We start from the raw sequence: 15,712 nt of genomic DNA, 5'->3' as shown, positions 1-15,712 counted from the left end.
TCAACATGATATTCTTCTAAGCAACCTCTTAAAGCAGCCGGTATTAAATCAATTCCATATTAATTAGCGTATGGCTCAAGCCATAAGAATAAGACGCGCTCAGTTTGGCATTAGTTTAGTTCATGATTTTTGTAAGATTAGAAGTATGTATTACTAAAGGTTGAGTCGTACTTGGAAATTTTACACTGAAACGACAGTAAAGAGCACCTAATTTCTCAATTTAAGTCGAAAATTCAACAACTTTATACCCCTTATGTAAAGATTTTCCATAAATAATTCTAAAGTACAGAAAAAAATTTGCAGTATCCATTGTACTGTGACTAAGGTGAAATCTCTACTCCAAAATGCCATGTCACAAAGACATCTTGTTGTTTTTCATAGAAATACCTTCTTATTCAAAATTCCCTATAGACTTGGATCAATGGAATCTGAGGTGAAAAATCTTAGTTTTCACCTATGGCATTATCTCCAGGGGTATTTTGGTAAATCTTATTTTCCATCAGACCATTTTGATAATTTTGCTGTCTTATACATACATTCACAAATTTATAATTTCTGAATGTATCTCTAGTCTTTTTTTGTGGGAGGCTTCAGCAATAGGTTGGTAATAAGTTACCAAGCGAAGAAGATATGCCAAGCGATTTAGCGTTCCGGTACGCAGTCGCGTAGAAACCGATGAGCGGTACGGGTTTAACGAAACTGTTGAACCCATTATTAAAAATAAATTCAAGTCCAGAGTTAAACTTAAAGTGAAATAATAAATATCTACAAATTACACATATATTACCGGTGACATAAAATCATGAGCTCAACCAATGTTATTTGCCATCCATTGTTGACGTTTCTGTAATGTTTTTATGTTAAGTTAGTTTTAAGCTGTATGGACATACAAGGTGATGTATGTTTAGTTTTAAGTAATAAACATGGTGCGAATGAGTAAGTTTTTTTTTTATTGGTTACAAACACGCGATTCCTAGACCACCTATAATGACCACTTTAACTGTAACATAAGCATGCGCGGCACGGGAGCTGTCTAACCGTTATGTCCCTTCTTTCTTTGGAAGAACTACAAATTATCCTGTGGCATTCCTCCTGATACTAATTGAAAAAAAACGGGTGAAAAATTTTGGGAAAATGTGAATAGTAGTTAGAAATCAAAAATGACTGCTCTCGAGACTACGCAGGCATGTCGAGAAATATTAAACAGTAAGAGCATAAGCACACTGCGTATTTTTAACGCGCGTCTTCAGCGCCGTAGACGCTGATTGTTCCGTTTACATTGATGATACAAGCGCGCGCATGAAACGCGTATGCGCGCGTGCTAAAAAAATATAAAGAATGGAAAGCCATGGTAGTCAGATATTCCTTTCAATACCAACAATGTTCAGGATGGCACTTAGATTTTTCATTAATTAACATTATTATTGAAGCTAAATACCTAGTTTCTCATATTAAAGTATTCATTTTATAAAAGACATCATTAAAGCCCACCAACCAGCTTTAGAGCAGTGTTGTGGGTCTCTCCTCTATAAACCTGACTTCCCACGGAGTGAAATAAAACAACTAGACTGACTCTAATACTGTATATTAGGCTTCTCTATAATTCATATTACTTGTTACCTTCAAATGACTCTACTACCAGTTCGGAATGCTGTCTTCGGCAGAGAAGACCACTGGCAAGAAACTCTACCGTTGCTCTTTTATTCAATCAATTAAAACAACTTATAAACACAATTACAACATTGTCATATGTAATAACGCTAGGCCCTTTGATACAAGACATATAAGACAGGTCGAACATAACTACTATTATCACTTATAACATCAGGACTTTTGGAACAAGTTGTTTGTATAGAGCAACCTCTGCTACATAAACTGTCGGTATAAAGTTATGCTAGGGCTCCATATATGATACCTAAATAAACCAAAGGATGAGATATACTTATCTGATGCTACATCAGGTACAACCATAGTACCAACAACTTTTAACAACTTATCTCAACTCCATCACCAGTATATACGACTCTTGTTTTGCCACAACAATATTTCGTTAAGTATGTCGTTTCCATTATAAATCATCTATTCCCAATTTGTAACGTTCTATCCACAATACTTTACTTAATCTTCTATTCTCCATTCATTAATTTTAAATCCGTCCTCACTTTTCTTTGCCGCCAATCTAACTTGTCAAACCCGCGTCCCCCGCCATAGATCCTATACTTTTATTTGACAGTCTACTAAAGTCCATTATTCTATTTTCAATACATTGTCAATGAGTATACAAACTATTATTTGTTGATATATTTAATATAATCATCGGGTTTATCATAGATAAAGTGCTGTAATTCCTTATTTCCTAACACGGCCATTCTGACAAGTACTTCGTTCTCGAAGTACATAGGGTTATTCTTTTTTAGGTATATGTTTTGTATCATAAGTCCTTAGGTACATAGAATATCCTAACAAGTACATAATCTTATGTACACCTCTATAACGTTAGTTTAAATGGTATATAAGCACAAATATCATCAAATCAGTTACATTCTGTATACACTTTTATCAATAAACTGTAAACAATATTCTATCAAAAGATAGGCATAATCAAAACATTTTATACAAAAGTGAAAGAGACCAAAAAAAAAAAATTTCATTAAAATTCCACACCGTTTTACATATTACAACAATATAATACTTCTAATAAAGTAAAATGATTAATTTTCAACAATGTAAATCAAAAATACTCATTTTCATTTATCTTGTACATTTTAACATGTACAATCACAATCCAAATATTTCCATCTCAATATAAATCTCAAACAATTTATCCTTTTGCCTCTAGTCCAACTTTATCAAAATATCCACACAGGTAATTGTATTTCCCATAAATTCTGTCATTAACATTGTTAGTCTCATTTAGTCACAGATGCAATCGGTACAGTCTAATAGTCAATCCAATATATACCAAAACACCAACACCCACTGGTGATATCAACAACATCATCACTCTCAAGTGATATCAATAACGTCATCACCCACTGGTGATATCAACAACATCATCACTCTCAAGTGATATCAATAACATCATCACCCACTGGTGATATCAACAACTTCATCACTCTCAAGTGATATCAATAACATCATCACCCACTGGTGACATTCATATTTTTTCCACTGTCCAAGTCAAGTAATATATAAGATAAATATAAGTAAATTAATATAAAAACGCTAAGATGGAATTATTTCTATTAGTTTACATCTTTTTTTTTTATCATCTCATCATAAAAGCCAAGGTTTATGTTTAATTGTTATTTCTATTATTCAAAGATTATTTCAATCTAAACATCAATTAAACCACCTGTTTAACAGAATATAATCTAATTATTTATAATGCAACTAATATATTTTCCTTTGCAGCAGCAACATTATTTTGTTTATACATAATTGTATTTTATTTATATCATTTTTAAGAACTTCTCTCAACATCATACTGAAAGATCTCTAACCTAACCTAACCCACAACATTTAAGCTGACTCCTAATACTTTTCTTCACACAACCCAACATATAAACTATTTCATTTAGTTATTCAGTAGTAATTTTCCCTATATGTATTGTTCTGATACATAATCATATTCTATTCTATTCTACCAACAAAATTTTTTTTTTTTTGTTTTGTTTTGTTTTGTTTTATGTGTATTCTTTTATATGTTCTGAATAATTTACATAATCTCTCCTATCTCGGCTTTCCTGACAAGTACTTCGATCTCGAAGTACATAGAAAAGTTCCTTAATAAAAGTTAACAGCTCGGCTAACCTGACTAGGTAATTATTGAAAACTGAGCACACAAACATAAATTAAAAATTAACACACATTCAATTTGGCTAACCTGACTAGTTGCTTAATTTAAACTTGAAAGCTTGTATGTAATAAATAAGAATTATAAGAAAAATCTATTACACATTACGTTCGGCTAACCTGACCAGTTAATTTATTTTAACCTGGACAGACTAATAAAATAAAACCTAACATAAATTCTATTTGTCTAACCAGACTGGTTAAATAAAATTTGATAATTCAAATTTATCAAACTTATTACACATTCTGTTTGGTCAACTTGACTTGTTGGTTTTCACAAACAAACTTAAATCAATTATATTTTGGACTTAATCATTTCAGCAAAATATACAAAGAGCCACTAGTCCATATCAGTTTCAGGTAATAAGTACTATCTTTCAAAAGTAGAAATCACAAAAAGATAAAATAAATAAAAATATCACATCAATTGGTTCCCCAAACCACATATCCTTCAATGGAATTTTACCAAGTCTGGTGCTCTGTCTCCAGAGTGTTTCTGTTTTAGCACATACCAGCTATTAGTTAGACATCATCAAAAACATCAAACCATGTACTATATCCACATTTGCCGGGATGGTTATTAATTGGTTCCCCGGACCACATATCCTTAAATAGAATTTCAACAAGCATGGTGCTTTGTCTCCAGAGTGTTTCTGTTTTAGCACATAGCAGCAAAAAGTTGAGGCATCATCAAAAACATCAAATTCTTTATTATGTCCACATTTGACGGGATGGTTCTAAAAAAAGTAAATCTGCATTAGAGAAAGGCATAAATTGGACATGAATAGGATCCCACTTCTGATGCTAAAAAAATATAAAGAATGGAAAGCCATGGTAGTCAGATATTCCTTTCAATACCAACAATGTTCAGGATGGCACTTAGATTTTTCATTAATTAACATTATTATTGAAGCTAAATACCTAGTTTCTCATATTAAAGTATTCATTTTATAAAAGACATCATTAAAGCCCACCAACCAGCTTTAGAGCAGTGTTGTGGGTCTCTCCTCTATAAACCTGACTTCCCACGGAGTGAAATAAAACAACTAGACTGACTCTAATACTGTATATTAGGCTTCTCTATAATTCATATTACTTGTTACCTTCAAATGACTCTACTACCAGTTCGGAATGCTGTCTTCGGCAGAGAAGACCACTGGCAAGAAACTCTACCGTTGCTCTTTTATTCAATCAATTAAAACAACTTATAAACACAATTACAACATTGTCATATGTAATAACGCTAGGCCCTTTGATACAAGACATATAAGACAGGTCGAACATAACTACTATTATCACTTATAACATCAGGACTTTTGGAACAAGTTGTTTGTATAGAGCAACCTCTGCTACATAAACTGTCGGTATAAAGTTATGCTAGGGCTCCATATATGATACCTAAATAAACCAAAGGATGAGATATACTTATCTGATGCTACATCAGGTACAACCATAGTACCAACAACTTTTAACAACTTATCTCAACTCCATCACCAGTATATACGACTCTTGTTTTGCCACAACAATATTTCGTTAAGTATGTCGTTTCCATTATAAATCATCTATTCCCAATTTGTAACGTTCTATCCACAATACTTTACTTAATCTTCTATTCTCCATTCATTAATTTTAAATCCTTCCTCACTTTTCTTCAACTTCAACTTCAACTTTTGTTTATGGCAACCGGGTCACTTTTAAGATAGCGACCATTACTGCCAATGACTCCTGAAAATAGCACAGTATATTATGGTGAGATTGATCGGTTATAAAAATGAACCCGTACGGACTCTACAGAGTGGTTTTGATGTGCACGATGGGAAAAACAACACAAGACATATAAACATCGCAAAACAGTACAAAACATACAGGTTACATCTATAAACACAGACTATAAAAAACAAAGGGAAAAAACAGAAGCGGAGCAAGCAATCGGCAGTTTAGAGTTTAATTTTTTGTGAATGAATAAATTTAATTAAGGAATTTAGAACTTTTTTGTTGATTGATGAAAGGAACAGAAGAGATTTAAGATCTATGGGTTTGGGCACACAGGAAGGCAGAATGTTGTACAGGGAAACTGATCTGTTTGGGCAATTGAAAAGAATGTGGTCTTCGGTGCCTTCCTCAAGGCCACATACACAGATGGGGGATTGGATAATACCCCATCTGTGCAGGCGTGAGGGTGTACATGTGTGACCAATACGAAGTCTGCAGATGACCGACGTCGTCTGTTTGTCGACAAGGCGGTAGCGGAAGAACCATGGCTTAGTTGGGATGGAGGGTTGGATGTCACTGTAATAGCGACCTTTAATTAATTTCGAACGGTCGTAATGGCGCTGCCAGCCCGAATCAAGTTCGGATTTGGCCAAGGAAAAAAGATCGTAAAAGAAGCAGTGGTAATGTTCCAGACTGCCTGTTTCTACGGCTTCTTTAGCATAAGAGTCGACAGTCTCATTGCCTTGGATCCCCGAGTGGCCGGGGATCCAAGCCAACGTGACCTTAATGTTGCGAAGATGGCAATCTAAAAGAGACTGCCTGATAAGCAGAACAAGGGGGTAAGTGTTTTTAGATGCAAACTGATTGGAGTTAATGGTCTGAAGGCCACTCAGTGAATCCGAGAAAATAATTGCTCTGTTTATCCCGTGAGAGACTACATACTTTATAGCTTCTAGAATAGCCACCAACTCTCCAGTGAATACCGATGTATGAGGGGGGCATTTGAAGTTCAGAATATTGGAGTCCTTAGGAATCCATACTGCCGAGCCTACAGCGCCACTTATCGTGAGCTTAGAAGAATCGGTGAATATCATCGTCCATTCACGCCAAAACCTGTCGATGATACTGTAGAAAAGTTCATTGGCCCCGGGTTGTTTTTTTGCAATTCCGAAATCAAGAACAATATTCGGTTGAAAAATTAAGGCGTCATAGGGAGTGCAATAAAGAGGACACATTGAGCCAGAGAAAGTTGGATCAGGTAGATTGTTGTATTTGCGGAAGCTATTTATTAGACACGGTACAGGCTTGTTTGACCAGAATCCATTACCAGGAATCAAAGAGGAGAGTTCACAAAGTTTGGGTATCAGAGGATGGCCAGAGAGTGAAGCTAATCTGTAAAAGAAACGATCAGCCAAGTATTGTCTACGAAGAAAAAGGGGAGAGTCCACTGCTTCTACTTGAAGAGAGTTAGTTGGAGATGATTTCATAGCTCCCAGGATAGTTCTAAGAGACTGATACTGAATTTTGTCCATTTTGCCTATTGCAACCTTGCTGCAGGGTTCCAAGATAAAGGCACCATAATCCAGTACACTGCGAACAATGGAATTATATAGCAGTTTCTGGGAGTATGGGTGGGCCCCCCACCACACCCCTGATAGGCATCTCAGGATATTAATGTTTGATTGACATTTATGAACTGTATAATTTATGTGATGGGTCCCGGAAAGACGCGAGTCCAAGATAACTCCCAAAAATTTAACTTTGTTGCTAGTGGGGATCAGTTCATTGTTAAAGGCTATTTCTATAGGGGGAATGACTCTCTTCCTAGTAAAAATTACCACAATGCTTTTGGGAATCGATAATGATAGCCCATGTGAAGATAGCCACTCTCCTAAATAAAAAAGAGCTTGGTTGAGACTGTTAGAAGCAACCTCGACCGAGAGGGAAGAGGAGTAGAGGGCTAAGTCATCAGCATATTGTAAGACATTGCAGAACGGGATGACGGACTCTTCAAGGTCGTGAGTATAAAGACTATATAGTAGAGGGCTTAACACAGAACCCTGAGGGAGTCCTTTCCAAATAAGTCTTGGGCGAGAATGAGAGTCACCGTGCCGTACCTCTATAGTTCTTTCCATCAAGAAGTTGCATATAAAATGAGTCAACTTCTCAGGCAAACTCAGCTTAGATAGTTTATCTCTGAGTAAGGAGAGTATCACATTGTCATACGCCGAAGATATGTCGAGAAACACCCCAACAAGAAACTCATTCTTAGACAGAGCGATCCTGATATCAGTGGTCAAAATAGACAAGCTATCCATAGTACCCATTCCTTTGCGGAATCCAAATTGGCTTCTGGCCAATAACTTTTTGGACTCTACAAACCATTCCAACCGTTTCTTTATCATGTGTTCCATTATTTTTAATAAACAGCAAGACAAAGCAATGGGACGATAGGAGGAAGGAGAAAGAGGATCTTTTCCAGGTTTTCGAATGGGGAGAACAATTTGTTTTTTCCATGAATCCGGAACAAATCCCCGATCAAAAAAGCTATTAACCATGTCTAAAAACATTTTTTTAGTGAGTGGCCCGGAGTTAGATAGAAGTGAGTAGGGGATATTATCTGGACCAGGGGAGGAATGTCTCAAGTGGTTCAGAGAAGCCAGGAGTTCCGACCATGAAAATGGTTCGTCGAATCTATTAGGACGGCTATTAGCATAAGAGGAGGGAAGAGAATTTAAGCAAGGGACGGAAGAAGGAGCCAGGTTATCAATAAATGTCTTAAGCCAAACAGACGTATCATTACTGGAATAGTCGCAGGGAAGGAAGGATCCTCGAAAGCGTTTAATAGCTTTCCATAATAAAGTCGCAGGAGTCCGGGGAGATAAGTTTTGGCAAAATCGAATCCATCCTTTCCTCTTTTTTTTTTTGAACATTCGCTTAGCTAAAGCCGAGATTCTTTTATATAGGAGGAAATTATCGATGGTCATACAGTTACAATAATCTTTTTCGGCTTCTTTTCTGCGGCGGATCATGTCCGAACATTCCGAATCCCACCAGGGGGGAGAGGGTTTAGACGATTTACCCCTTTGTCTAATAGGGATGTTTTTGTCAGCGGCAGCTTTGAGGGAGGTCACCAATTTCTCGTGACAATCTAGTGCATTATCCTGCGACAATACAGGGAATTTATTGACAAAAGCGTCACAATCTTTGGCAAATTGTTCCCAATCTGCCTTAGAAAGGAGGTAACTACGAGAACTTAATTGGGATTTGGGTTGAGTAAAAGAGGTGGGACAGGAAATTAGTATAGGGAGGTGATCACTACCGTAGGAGTCGTGCAAAACAGACCAAGAAAGAAGAGTACCTAAATTGGGGGAGCAAAGGGAAAGATCAACCGCACTGGCATTCTTTCCTGGGGCAGTCCTGCGAGTTGGGGAGCCATCATTGAGGAGACAGATATTTTTATCCTCCATAAGGTCCACTAAATCACAAGCAAGGATGTCATAATCTGCGCTTCCCCACATAAGGTGGTGGCAGTTGAAGTCGCCTAAGATAAGAAAAGAGCCGGAAAGAGAGGATAATATGGGTTCAAGATCAGATATATGAACAGCGTGAGAGTCCGAAATGTAGATAGAAAGAACAGATATATCCCTGATTTTGGCAGCAACAGCGTTGATGCTCGTCGGAAAGGGAGGAAGAGAAAGACGGGTAAATGTGACAGAAGATTTAATAAGAAGAGCTGCTCCAGCATATCCATCGCCTCTGTCATCCCGGAGACATGAGTACCCAGAAACCCGAAACCGTGATCCCGGGACTAACCAAGTCTCCGAAATAGCAAAGGCAACAGGATCATACGAGGCAATCATATGTAAAATTTCATGTTTTTTTGGGCGTAGACTGTGGCTATTCCATTGGATGAAGTGGAATTTTAATAATATTTAGGAATTCAGACAGTTTATTGGCGACGTTGGGCGGTAGAGGGAAGTCATTCATCTTGCTAAACATATTAATCAAAAGGGTCAGCAAAACATCCAACAGATTGTCACTAGATGAAGGAAGAGAGAAAGTAGGGAGAGCGGGACCCTGGGGCTGAAGAACGGTTCCATTACTCGAGGGAGGAGGGTCACGGTCGGCGATGATTGACTGGTGAGCCAAACGGTCGTAACCTTGTGGTGACGGGCGACGGGGAGATCTTGGAGTTGTTGTAGTTTTCCTATAGGAATGAGTGGAAGGGGGAGCTGGGGAAGAAACTGTTAGATTTTGAGATGGATTACTTCGGGCAGCATCTGAGTAGGTTCTTGAGACAGGGGGATATCTTTCACAGGCTTCCGAGTAGGAGATATTTTCTTGCGACATAGTACTTTTGATGGACTTCTGCCGGGTTTGCTCGGGGCAGGACTGACTCGTGGCAAAGTGCTTACCCGAGCAAAACAGGCACCGAGCTAACGACTCTGTGGTAGAGCAATTTTTGCCAACGTGTTCTTGGGCACATTTGTAACATTTCGGCTTAGAACGACACTGATCTGCGACATGTCCAAATCTGCAGCAACTATGGCATTGGATAGTAGGGAGCTGGTATATTTCCACAGACATGGCAGTGTAACAACAAAATATTCTATGCGGCAGAACTTGGCCACTAAAAGTTATCACCACCGTCCCCGTAGGGACCCATTCTACACGACCTTCTTTGGAAACCTTCCGGTTCAGTCGTCTAGCTTTGAGTATCTCCCCACAACCGGATGGAACCTCAGCATCCTTGACGAAGTCCGCCAGGGAGAGGTCAGAGGGAACTCCCCTCACAATACCCATACGCGTGATGTTGAAAGAGGGGATCACAGCCTCATACTGATTAGCGGCCAGAAGTGGGTTGTTCAAAAATGAATTAGCTGCTGCTGGTGAGTTAAATTCGACACATATCCGATTTCTACCCACTTTCTTGATTCCTCCGCGTAAAATATCTTGCACCCTGGAATTTACCATGACCTGGCCGAACTTAATTGGATTTAGGGTAGTGCCGGCAGAAGGGGCAGACTCGACGCGCGAAACGTGAACAAGAAACGGGCCCTCATCCTTGTTGGAGTATTTTCTGCCTTCTTTAAGGTTGGGATGGATGTACAACGAATTAATGGGATCAGATGGTGCCCTGTTTGATAATTTAGCCGGTGGCTGAGCGTCCACCTGCTCTGAGGATCTTTTGTTGGCTCTGCGGGAAGGGTCGGAGGTATCCATCGATTCCCCAGCCACCGCGTCTTGCGACCCAGAAGCCTGAGAGCCCATAGCAAAGCCCACATTGCTACTCAGGTCAGGGGGCTTAGGCGGGATAGGAGGCATTGCAGGATTGTTAGCGGCGTACAAGATAGGTTAAAACACTTACTGTCGACCGATGTACCGAGTTACACAACAAACCACAAAAACTTTGCAATCAAAATCGAAAATTCGCAGAAAAAATACAGACACGTGCTATCTCCTAGGAAGCCAAATGGCCACCTACTCTCACTTTTCTTTGCCGCCAATCTAACTTGTCAAACCCGCGTCCCCCGCCATAGATCCTATACTTTTATTTGACAGTCTACTAAAGTCCATTATTCTATTTTCAATACATTGTCAATGAGTATACAAACTATTATTTGTTGATATATTTAATATAATCATCGGGTTTATCATAGATAAAGTGCTGTAATTCCTTATTTCCTAACATGTTAGGAAAAGTGAGGACGGATTTAAAATTAATGAATGGAGAATAGAAGATTAAGTAAAGTATTGTGGATAGAACGTTACAAATTGGGAATAGATGATTTATAATGGAAACGACATACTTAACGAAATATTGTTGTGGCAAAACAAGAGTCGTATATACTGGTGATGGAGTTGAGATAAGTTGTTAAAAGTTGTTGGTACTATGGTTGTACCTGATGTAGCATCAGATAAGTATATCTCATCCTTTGGTTTATTTAGGTATCATATATGGAGCCCTAGCATAACTTTATACCGACAGTTTATGTAGCAGAGGTTGCTCTATACAAACAACTTGTTCCAAAAGTCCTGATGTTATAAGTGATAATAGTAGTTATGTTCGACCTGTCTTATATGTCTTGTATCAAAGGGCCTAGCGTTATTACATATGACAATGTTGTAATTGTGTTTATAAGTTGTTTTAATTGATTGAATAAAAGAGCAACGGTAGAGTTTCTTGCCAGTGGTCTTCTCTGCCGAAGACAGCATTCCGAACTGGTAGTAGAGTCATTTGAAGGTAACAAGTAATATGAATTATAGAGAAGCCTAATATACAGTATTAGAGTCAGTCTAGTTGTTTTATTTCACTCCTTGGGAAGTCAGGTTTATAGAGTACCGACCCACAACACTGCTCTAAAGCAGGTTGGTGGGCTTTAATGATGTCTTTTATAAAATGAATACTTTAATATGAGAAACTAGGTATTTAGCTTCAATAATACTGTTAATTAATGAAAGATCCAAGTGCCATCCTGAACATTGTGGGTATTATAGTGAATATCTGAATACCTGGGCCTTCCATTCTTTATATTTTTTTAGCACGCGCATGAAACGCGTACCTATACGCGCGTTTGAAGCGATACAAACGCGCGTAAAAAGGAGCGGAGGAGGGGCGCTCGCGCCACCACTGCACCGCCCGCGCCTCAGTTGCAAATGTTTTATTGTGTGCTGCGCGTGTATTTAGTTTAAAATGGAACCCTTCGACGCTGACCGCTTTATAACAGAAATAAACAATCGTCCAGCTACATGGAATTCACTACTGCCCGAATATTCAAATAGTTTTAAAAAGAAATGCTTGGGATGAATTGTGCCAAATTTTTTATAACAATTTCTATGAAAAAACCTGGCAGGTAAGATCTATTTTAAATTTTTAAAAATAATGTACCTATTTGTTTTAGAAATACAAATAAAACACCGCCGATAAGATAGCGTGCACACGTGTGTAAACAGTCAAGCAAACATGAAAAAGAAAAGAAATTGTTTCTTAAACAAATTTTAATAATATTAATATTGTTTTAACTTATTAGAACAAACGATTTAGCACCCTTATGGGCACGCGACATGGGGTGACCATCTTCACGGCGCGGCGGTACATAGAACAGTAAAACAGTAGAAAATGTAATTAGATACCCTAAATTTTACATCTTGCCATGGTACTGCACCTTCATCGCTAATAAAATAATCAGTGTACATATTTCGTATCGCAGTTCCGCTTAATTGTCCCTGTGAGCGTCTTGCACCAATCGAAATCAAACTTGCATCTTCAGGAGGATCTTCTAAACCAGCTATACTTAAAGAATTATGAAAATTATAACCGTCACGTATGAAATTATGCAGTACACAACAGGCTTTCACAATAGCCACTGAAGTCCACGCTAACGTTCAGTGGTCGATTAAAGATTTTAAATTTATTGCGTAATATACCAAATGTACATTCAATGTATCGTCTGGCACGTGTCAAGCGGTAATAATATATTCTTTTTTCTCGTGGCAAGATTTTTCCAGCGTAAGGTCTCTGTAAATGTTGAGATAATGCAAAGCCTTCATCTCCTACAAACGTAAATGGTATTGGCACTCCATTATTAGATATTGGTCTCGCATTTGGTGTATTATAATTTCCTTGCCTTATCTTTTTGGTCCATTCACTACATTCATTTATTGTTGAGTCTGCAGCCTTTCCATAGCATCCAACATCTATATGGATAAATTTTTAATTTGCGTCACATATTGCAAGCAATACGATGGAAAAATATTTTTTATAATTAAAATACTCTGATCCACTATGTTGAGGTTTTATAACTCTAATATGTTTCCCATCGATAGCCCCAAGTAGGTTGGGAAAATTTGCATATTTTATAAATCCTTCAGCAGTTTTTAGATGAGATTCTTCCGTTGGTTCTGGCATACAGATGTTTTTTAATTTATCCCATAATATTTTCACTGTTTCACGGACAATAATGCCTGCCGTCGTTTGTCCACACTTAAAGTCATAGTGAATATCTGAGAAATAGCAACCCGTAGCTAAATACCTGAAACAAAATAACATTAAAACTTCTATTTTCATCGTAAATTTTGCATTTTTAATTAAAATTAACCTACAACTACTTATTTAAAATAAATTAAAATTAACCTAACAAATAACTAAACTATTAACATTAATAACGTTTTCAGTCATTGAACTTCAAAAAAATGGAAGAGTATTAAGGACGCTTATAAAAGAGACAGCGAAGAACAAGAACTGTTTCAGTGGATCTGAAGCTAAGCCTAGAAGACCCTACATATATTCCAATTTGCTAACTTTTTTAGACCCGCTTGACGAAATAAGATCTCCAATTCAATGTTCAAAGAGCTCAAGTCAAAATGATGATGCAGCACAGGGGCATGACCAAGACTATGATTTTCAAAAACCACATTCACTGAAGAAGTCTAAAAAGACTCCAAAACATGAAGAGTCCCTAGATAAATTGTATGAAGCACTGACAGCAAATCTCAAACAGTCTAAGGAAGCAAATAATACAATTTTATCTGAAAATCCTGACATACTGTTCTTAGTTTCTTTAGCTAAAGATTTTTCTGCCATCAAAGAAGAATTTAAGTTAGAGGCCAAAGCTGATATGATAAATTTCATTCGCAAATACAACAAATATAACAATGTGGGACAATCATCGAGAGAATTACATGGAAATAGATACCAAGGTGCATTTCAATATGATCATCAGTATGGATACCAGTCTGGATATCAGGCTGAAATTCAGCCTCAATATCCTAGTAATCAATCAGCGTCAAGAAATGAATCTGGCAGTTCACTCCTAAATGGGGATAGCAATGAATCGGTTACAAATGACTCCGGTATCATATCTGACATGTATGATGATATTGAATAAATAAATCTTATTCTCTTATTAATAATAAAAGTGCACGTATCTTTTTAAGATTGATTTAGAACTGTAACAGGTCAATAAATAAATACATAATAAATAAATAAATACTGGTTGTTTTCTTACCTCAATGTGATGAGTAAACGTTCTTCTGCCGATATACATGATCTCATTACTGTATTTTGGCGAGTTAACTCCGGTTTTATTTACAAAAAAAAATTCTTGGAATGACGGATATGACATTCGATAACACTTATAAAATTTCTTCCATCTTCTATATATTACCAATTTTTTGAAGGTTTTATGATAATGACCACTCAGTCTTCTTTCACTCGTAAATGGGTATCCAATAGATTCGGTTTTTTTTCGTTTCTTTCTTTTTAAAAGAAGAACTAAAGCCAGCGTAAGCAGTGTTGTCTCAACCGACGCCATTGTACAACTGAATTCGAGGAGTTTCTGATCAAAACGCAAAAGCTACGAGCGACTACAGCGCGTATACGCGCAGTAGAGGCGCGTTTCACGATCGCCCCGTGTTAGAAGGTTGCGTTCAAATCTCGTATGATCTGTGCGTCGTCAGCGCGTATAAAATACGCCGTGTGCTATGGCTCTAACAGGTTTGATGATTAAGCCAGTTTTAATTTTTTTCTTCCAAGGACAAAACACGCTGAACCAAATATTTACCAATAGCGGTCTCTCGCGACTCTGTACGCGTTTAAGTCAATCTTAAAAACTAAGGTGCCGCCAAACAGATCTTCGGTAATATAAAGAATGAAGAAATTATAAATTACACCATACAGATTCTAATTTTCACGGAAACGCACACAAATTAAGCTTAATTTTCATAACATAGAAATATTACTCAAAAGATTAAGACGTGGACGCGGTTCCGTACATATCTCAATATCTTTTAAATCTACCAAATTATATGCAGTAAAATGGAAGTCTATAGATTTAAATAATTGCGATGATAAGTGTAGGTATAAGTTTTGATAACAAATCAGATTTTCATAATATGACCTTAATGATTTAACTTTTTTTAGTATAAAAAGCTACTTTTCGTTACTTCAAATATATAAGTAGTACATATGCTATCGCGGACTTTTTTGTAGGCATTATCAAGTTCTACATTTTTTCTATAGAACTCAATCATATATCTCTCATTGTTATGGCAGCGTTCGTAAGAAACGTTTCGTCCGATAGTTTTTTGTCAGACTTACTTTGCAAATTTGACTACCACGAAAAGTTCTTTTCAGTTTTCA

The sequence above is a fragment of the Pararge aegeria genome, chromosome 25, assembly GCF_905163445.1.
Source record: "Pararge aegeria chromosome 25, ilParAegt1.1, whole genome shotgun sequence".
NCBI classification, from domain to species: Eukaryota; Metazoa; Arthropoda; class Insecta; order Lepidoptera; family Nymphalidae; genus Pararge; species Pararge aegeria.
Note: the sequence above shows the minus strand (reverse complement) of the source record.